This window comes from Bombus affinis, unplaced genomic scaffold (assembly GCF_024516045.1).
Source record: "Bombus affinis isolate iyBomAffi1 unplaced genomic scaffold, iyBomAffi1.2 ctg00000290.1, whole genome shotgun sequence".
NCBI classification, from domain to species: domain Eukaryota; kingdom Metazoa; phylum Arthropoda; class Insecta; order Hymenoptera; family Apidae; genus Bombus; species Bombus affinis.
This window is the reverse complement of record NW_026108976.1, coordinates 221-8453: the sequence shown is the minus strand read 5'-3', so window position 1 is coordinate 8453 and position 8233 is coordinate 221. Positions and strand designations below refer to the sequence as shown.

Here is an 8233-nt window from a genome sequence, read left to right as displayed (position 1 = left end):
GCCCATGAAATGAAAGGTTTGAAGTTTTCCCAATAGAAATAAATGTTTGAGGAAGTATAATTGTATGAAACGTTAAGGATCGAGGATCTAAAGAGATCATTTAAATGTATAATTATTTATTGATTCTACAAGAAACATAGTTAGTGCTGTTTCCGATTTTTAATTTATTATTGCGTACATTTCTGTAAAATTCTAGTTAACCAAAAGCGTCCAGATACTTGTGAATGGTAGTGTATGTACTCTAGTAAGGAAAAAAAAAAAAAGAAAAAGAATAAAGGAAGCTAACAAGGAACGAGGGAAAAATGAATCAACGTTTATTTTAAATTCTGTATGGTAACTTTTCAGTGCAGCCGCTCGAAGTTTCCCGCGATTAATTTACACGATGTCGAGTTAGTAGAACTTCGCCGCTGGTTCAAATCCATAACTTTCGGTATGACGGCTGTGGTTTTATCGCACTCGACGCGACAGTAGTTTGTACGTAGCCTATCTGTTGGAAATTATTGAAGAGGAATTAAAGCAATCCTGATGCGTGCAATGATTGAAACCTATGTTATTATCGAAGTTAAAATGTCTCGATAATAGTATTATGCCATTTTTCTCTAACGCTATGAAAAGACGCCTTGTTGTGTTTCATAGAGGTCGCGTGTACAAAAGAGAAACTAAAAACATAGGAGTTAATTGAAACGAAGTAAAACTGGGAAGTGTATCAAAGAAACCAAAATCTCGGTATATTTTTAATTATGTTAATTGAAGCTAATTCTATTATGAGCTACGAATGTTTATGCATATTTATATTTTTGATATAATTAAAGACATCAAGTTTAATTACAGTTTAATTAAAGATTTCGCTCACTGAACATTATAACGAGTACTATATTCTGAATATTTTATATTATACTTTTGTTTATTGCGTTTTCTTTACATACTCATTTTTGCATACTAATAACTTATAACAATAATAACTTATAATGTTACTGGTAAGTTTAATTATACAAGGAGACTTTGTAACTGCATTACAATGTCTCTATACAAATTAAAATGATACTATTTGCTCCGCGCGTTAAGAGTTATGCATAGTTACGAAGGAAACAATTCCGCGCTCAATTTCGGAATCAAAGTGACATGGTATGTACACGATACGACCTATCGGGTTCGATGATGCCATTTTCACGCTACAATCGATGCAATCAAGAGCATTTAAGTTGACCAGAGCGTCGTTGGAATACCAAACGATTCCGTTACCTTATGCCAACCACTATCCGTTAAATCGCAAACGTCGATTCGTAGTATTCTGGTCGAAATGGGACAGACATTATGCAATTCACTCACAGAATTTTTCGAGGTATTTGGTTTTTAGCAATCTTCATGTAGTTTCGGATTTTTTAGAGAAATTCTTGATATTTTGTTTCTTTTATTGCCATTGGTTAATTCGTAATAGATAGTTCAACTGACCAGAAATTTACGATATCACAACATTGTCGCACTTTGCGCGCAATCACCGTTATTCCCGATATATGGTAACTGATGTCCTCTCATAGAGTCGGGAATGGTATTCTAAAAGAAATTCTGTGTCTGCGCCGTTCTAGTCGTAATTCGACGAAAGTATGCATTTCAAAACAACAAATCTCATGAAAGAACAGGTGTTATTACGGTAACATTTTCCTCTCATCGAATTCCAATTGAAAATGTCAAATTTCTTTGCATGGCGCTTCCACAGGCATTCTTTTAGAAGTATATCCCTAATATTTTTTTTTTCTAATTTAGCAGCAATTGCTAGGCTGGATTAACGATAGGTATTAAACTCATAAATAAGACCTTTACTACGGTTCACGGTATGGTTATTGAATCCCCTGGTAAAACTTCGAGAAATATTGACAATACGTTTTATGTCTTTTTATAGTATTCCAATGGATATAATGTCCGCCATTTTTTTTCAATTTATGTGTCTTTAGGAACACCGGGAGACCATGATATATTCCAAAGTGATTTTATCCCACATATTTTTTCGAATTTAATTAAGTGATACTTTACATGCATAGAAATGGTATTTTACGATGGCTTAATAAAAATTTCCTTTTGGAACCATGAAAAAGTAGACGTTCTTTTAATATCCATTTCCTTTGGTTATATCACGTAAATAAGTGCCATCTATGCTGCAATTTCATCGTAAAAGCAAGCCAAACTTTTCAGTTGAGTATTCGACGAGAGAGTTGAAGATAGCTTCCGTTAGCTAACACTGCCTCCATCTGGTGGCCGTTACATACATTATTCCCAATGCGGGAGATTCTGATCGATGAAACCCAGAATCAGCGCGCTCCATTATCCCTCCTGGATAAGAACAATCGCACCTTTCTCTACCGCAAGAGTAAAATACCAACGATAAAACACGAATCTGAATATCCCACATGCCTTCCATGAAAAGTAAGCTTTGAACGCCATCTGATACACGCTTGATCCAGGAAAAACAAGCGAAATTTTTGCCAGCTTTTTGTTACTGACATCTACGAAACGACACACTTTAGCATTTGCTGGCTGTCCGTAATTTGTCGAATAACTTTCGAATTAACCATGCAAATTTTTCGCTCGACGTGATTTGCGTGCTAGTTTTAAAGTTACTCATTCGTACAGCGATAATACCTCAAAATTGCTCCTCGCTAAGTTTACTTACAAAATTGCTATCTCGCCATACAACAGATTAAACCGACAGATCTATAATCGGCTTATGTTTGTACCGTGATAAAAAAGTTTGCTCGTATAATCGGTTAGCCAAACGAACGAGGGCGTAAGGTCCTCGCGGCGCCTGTTTCGCTGTGGATTCGTTTAGTGCCGCAAGAGAAACAAACAGTTGCTTTTTCCGTCGCAGTAAATTCATTCGTTTCACGGATCACTGTGTAGCTATGCATATATGGCCAGGTGGGAAAAGCACGACACTAGTTTGAAATGGTAGGCAGTTTCTTTGAAAGAGCTATGCCCCACTCGACCGGAATTATAAAATCAGAGTCGAGTGTTTGCACCAAATATTTGGTCGGAGAACGAAATGGCAGGGAGGAGAGAAAGAGAGAGAGAGAGAGAGAGAGAGAGAGAGAGAGAGAGAGAGAGAGAGAGAGGGATGGGGAGAGGGGCGAGAAAACGCCTCCATTCGAGGCCACACGGTGTACACTTCACTGATCCATATTTCAGAAGACGGCCAACTTTCGTGTATTCAAAATTCAAACACATGTTCGAATCGAGTCGCGAAACTCCAATATCGAACCACCGGGACGATATTTCATATTCCATCAACAAGTCTTTTCGAATATTACATTTTTATTTGCCTCCTGGTGTTATGTAACAGCATGTTCTGTAATTCAAGTCGAGTGGTTTTCCCAGATACGAAAATTGTATTTGACGTCGTTCAAGGGAACACACTAACTTTAGAGTTTGAAACAGTGAATTTGTTTTTTGTAATTTTTGTGAAATTACTGATATCAGTTCAAATTTGTGACAAAATTACGGAAATAAATACGCGGGAAATTCTTAATTTTTATTCTAACATTTCTCTTAGATATTTTCGAAACTATGGTTCTTTACCCGGTCGTTATAACATCTACGGAACTATTGGTGAATTTGTTCAAGAAGGAATATATTTTACACAATGCACCTACAATGTAGAACAGGATTTAAATCATGATTTATTCAGTTATTCACGACTTCCTTATTCTCTCTCCATCCTCTTTATTGCTTAATCCTTCATTGTGTCATCGGTATTTAACAATTTGCGTATTATGTGGTTGAAATAGCGGTTCAAGTAACCGCAAAATGAGTTCCATTTACCACTGTTGAAGGCGATTAAGAAATTTTAATTAAGGCCAACTACGATGGTACGTATGGACGTTTGAATATTCGCACAGTGGATAAATTCCCGGCGACGAGGACTCGTTCAAGCATGTCAACTCTTTATCTTAAACCGTTTTAATTACGATGGGACACGGAGTGGAATCCGCTAAGTCGATATGTGCAGATGGCATTGACGTGCACCTCAATACAACTACGATCACGTGAATGAAGTAAGTCTGTTCGTGGCTCCTTATTCTACTGCGAGAGTCCTTGCGTTTTGAGTATTCTCAGAAGAATCATAATGCAACGAAACGTAGCTATTACCACGCTTTTTAGCTTCAATAATTCTTATACAAGGTATTTTCTATTTTGTCGTTAAAAAGGTAAGGGAATTTTCAAGCGAAAATAAGAGAAATCTGTTGTAGCGAATTTCACAGTAAACGCTTTATTACAAAGTTATCAGCCACTATTGAACACAGTTTGAAATATAAAATATGCGCATGGGAACAAATTTGTTGTTGCAGAATATATAAAAGTAACAACGCAGGAAGAATTAACACAACTAATTAATAAGTTAGTTGTTGATATTTGATAATATTCTCGCGATATCTTCAATATAATAAATTTGATTTATTTATTTATGATTTATGACGAGTTGGTCGACTATTTTTACACATTTATGGGAATTTTCAAGCTGCAAAAATACACAGAATATAAAACATAAAAAATGTATTTGAGTATTTTATTTACAAGTTCATGTCAGGTCTTACTAACGAAATGTTGTTATTTGTTATATTTAATAAATAAAATAATTCTCTACCTCGGGTGCATTTTTTAAATCAATTTTATATCCATAAAAAATATGCATTTGCATAAATAGTTTACTGCTAAATTTTATGTAATATCTTTTTCTTATTTTCACTTGTAGATTATGCTCTCATAGTTTGACTAAAAAAATTTTACGTTTTACACACCCTACGTGCGATACATATATCACATAAGCGAATTATAACTCGGCTAACATTTCTCACACGTTAATTTGGAAAAATATCGGCGATCGTACAGCAATAGAGTCAATAGGGGATCTTTTCGCTTGAAAGATCGACGAGCAACTTTTTAATTCGCTACAATCTGCAGTTGTTTCAATATTTAACCGTATCGTGATACGTTTTAGTCCGTTTGTATACAATCTGTATGAAACAGAATCATAAAGCTTTTAATCCTGTTCAAGCAATCTAGTGAACCATAATGGCATGCATTCCTTTATTGTGAATTCTGCCGTAAAAACAATAGATGTTATGAATATTTCTCATACTCTTTCTCGATTTACGTGCACATGGATTAATAAATATCTATAATAATTGTTTCGAGAACCTAAACACCCACGGAAGATATCAATTTGGGCCAGAAAAAGAACTCCACCAGTGAAAAACAGCATCGATCTCAAAAAGTAAAATTCTAGCAGTAAAAAGAAAACAGCACACGCGTAACAAAAAGGACGATCTAACAATAAAAATAAATGTTTAAGTGGGCGTAACAATATCAGGAGGATTTTAGAAATGAGAGAGACACTTTGACGATTACGAATAGAAGAAATTACAATACCAGGAAATAGTAGAAAAACCAACGTAAAGATACAAAATCAAACGGATATCATCGATCAAAAGGCGCAGAGATTGCTAAAAGAGATTGCAACGATAAATGAAGGTATTGGAGAAGAAAATTCTATCGACGAAAGAGATAGAAAGAAAGAAAGAACGTGAAAAGGAGAGGGGCGAATTGCACGATGTCTTGACTCGGAAACGATCTGCAAATTCCTAAGATATTCTAGGGTTTATAGGGGCGTATGCCAGAAATCCAAGGACGACTTAAGGTACAATGGAATTGAACTATAAAGTTTTCAACGCGAAAGTACGATAGTACCATCTACGTATACATGTTACACATCGATATCATGTTATGCGTGTAACTGAATGTCGCTTGCATCCACCCATCACCTTCTGCCATTACAATTATATTAACTTTCCATGAATATCATCGCAATAAATCAAGAATCCATTTAATGCACCGTAGCTGTAACATTTCTATGCGAACTTATATTCAGCGATTCCTTATCGGTAGAATATATTAATTTCCATCGAGATCTGATCGATGGAATGAATTATGCTTGGTTACCGCGTGACGGCCACCTCGACATCAACGTGGTAAACGACGTCAATGGTGAAACTCGATCAGGTTGATCGAAATCGAAGGATCACCGATTCACAGGGGTAGCTTGCTATATCGCGACCGGTCGACGGCCGGTGGGGGTTGCTTCCTGGGTCGCACTTTCTGGTGTGGGTAGAGCAACCACCGCCAGTAGTATCACGGTGACGAGCAGACGCGGTTGTCTTCTACCTTTCTCGCCGATTTCTTGGTTTTCGTTCAGTATCCGCTACGGCCACCCTCGAAACGACGTTCATCAATCGTAAGTAAATTGTCACTATTCTACGACACGTAAATTCCTCGAGACATTTGAATCTTCCTTCCCGGATTTTCGCCCCGTTTGTCACTTTGCCTCCTTTTGTCCTTTCGCGCGTCTTGTGTGATCAATGACGGGACGTGGAAATCAAGCGTAGATCAAAGTAAAAGTGAGGAAAAGTTTGTGTAACGATACTCTGCTCTATTGATATTTCTAGGTATGTGTGGAATTTCTGGCGCTCAATTCAAAAATAAAAGCTGCACGTTCGATCGGTAAAACAGTCGATCAACTCCTAACGTTCCGACGCAGTTACGTTGCACAAAGTGTACATTTTAATCGATAAACTTGCATGTATCGCGTAAATGATGTTTTTGTAAGAACGGTGCGTGCTTTTCATCGATTTTATTGGCTACGGGCAATCTGTTCCATAGAGTCTATTTAGATTAAACCACAGTTTTTCGTCGCGTGAGACCAGACCGCAGCATCTAACAATGCGATGTCTATAGTCACGTCATTGCATTACACGCCCCCCTCGTCGGTTAAACGATCAATTTTAATTACGCGCACGAAATTGTGCCGCTAATTTAACGAGTAACTGACATGCCAGATCTCGTCACTAATCTTCTTGTTCGACACTCAATGATGTCTCCTTCGTTTTATTCAAATTGTATGCAAATACGCGTTGGATAGTTATCGCTCCGACGAAGTTACCGCGCGGACCACGACATCTATGTTCGATATCAACGTGAAAATTCAACGACACGAACTTTGAATCGGACACAAGAGGTTAGGAATTTGCAGTTTGCTTTGCATTTTCTAACTAATATAACTAGACAGAAGCTGAACTATCTAAGGATGATAGAGCGGATGACTATTTCTGGAAATTGAATTATTATTTTATCGCTAGATAAAAAGAAACATTCACTGGCGAACACTCCCTTACCCTCACGCAGGCACTAGCTGTACACACATGCACATATCTTAACCTAAGCCTACGTGTCTCGTAAGAACTGTACCATCTCGTTGTTGTCTGCTGATTTTAAAACTAAACAGAAGCTGTATTCCTTTAAACTATTTACAATGTAACATTTATCCTAACTCATACATTAACGCTACAATTAATAAATTCAAAGAACGCCGTTTCGGGGATAGCAGAGCGTAGGTAGAGATTTCTACCAAAGCTATTAGTCGAGAAATTCTGATTAATTAACATTACAAGTGGCAATTTCCTAGAGAGAAACAAATCAGAATTATTTTGTCGAGGACTGTTACGTGTTAGAGTACGTAGGGGTATTTTGTAATTTGCATTTATCCGGTATAACTTAATATATGGAAATTTATATTTTTATTCGTGTTTTTAAATTTTGTTCATTATATTTGTCTTAATCTTGTTTCGATTAAGATTTTCATTAGAATATTTCTATACGAGTCTACCGTGTTATCTGTTTGACAGATTCAATAACAAATTAGGATTGTTCTTTCGAAATAGAATTGTGACACGTTGAATAGGAAATTTTCTAACTTGCATCCTTGTGGTGAAAAATTTATATGCTTTTCAATCTGAAAATTTTACTTAAAGGAAACTCGCCTTTCCTTTAGAACTTATGCTTTTCGTTGAATTTTGATCGATTTTCATTGTGAATTACTACGCTAATTTTGTGCAGAGAAACAAACACAGATTTGTTCTTTTGATAGAGATCTGTTTTATGTTAAATGGAAAATTCTTACGTAAAGGTTTCGTCCATGGCATTTTCCTACCGTCTTGATCGTTGAACCTCGATCGATAGAACGTCTCTAACGATATTTTAACATTCCGGTTATTTTGATAATTGAACGTTCCACGGGAGAATGATTCTCCATGACTTATTATCGTGTTTGGCCTCCTTGCTTCCGTGACGATCAATATTTGGATCGTGGCTTGCTTAGGATGCTTAAGGTTAGATTAACTCGTATTTT

At 36.5% G+C, this 8233-nt stretch overlaps 1 long non-coding RNA gene across 1 annotated transcript; it reads left to right on the top strand.

Moving 5' to 3' along the window:
* The first annotated feature begins 3699 nt into the window (after positions 1–3699).
* LOC126927878 (uncharacterized) lies at positions 3700–5879 on the top strand. Its single transcript, XR_007716002.1, has 3 exons — positions 3700–4173; positions 4242–5266; positions 5345–5879. It is a non-coding gene; the product is annotated as an uncharacterized LOC126927878 (long non-coding RNA).
* The last annotated feature ends 2354 nt before the right edge of the window (positions 5880–8233 follow it).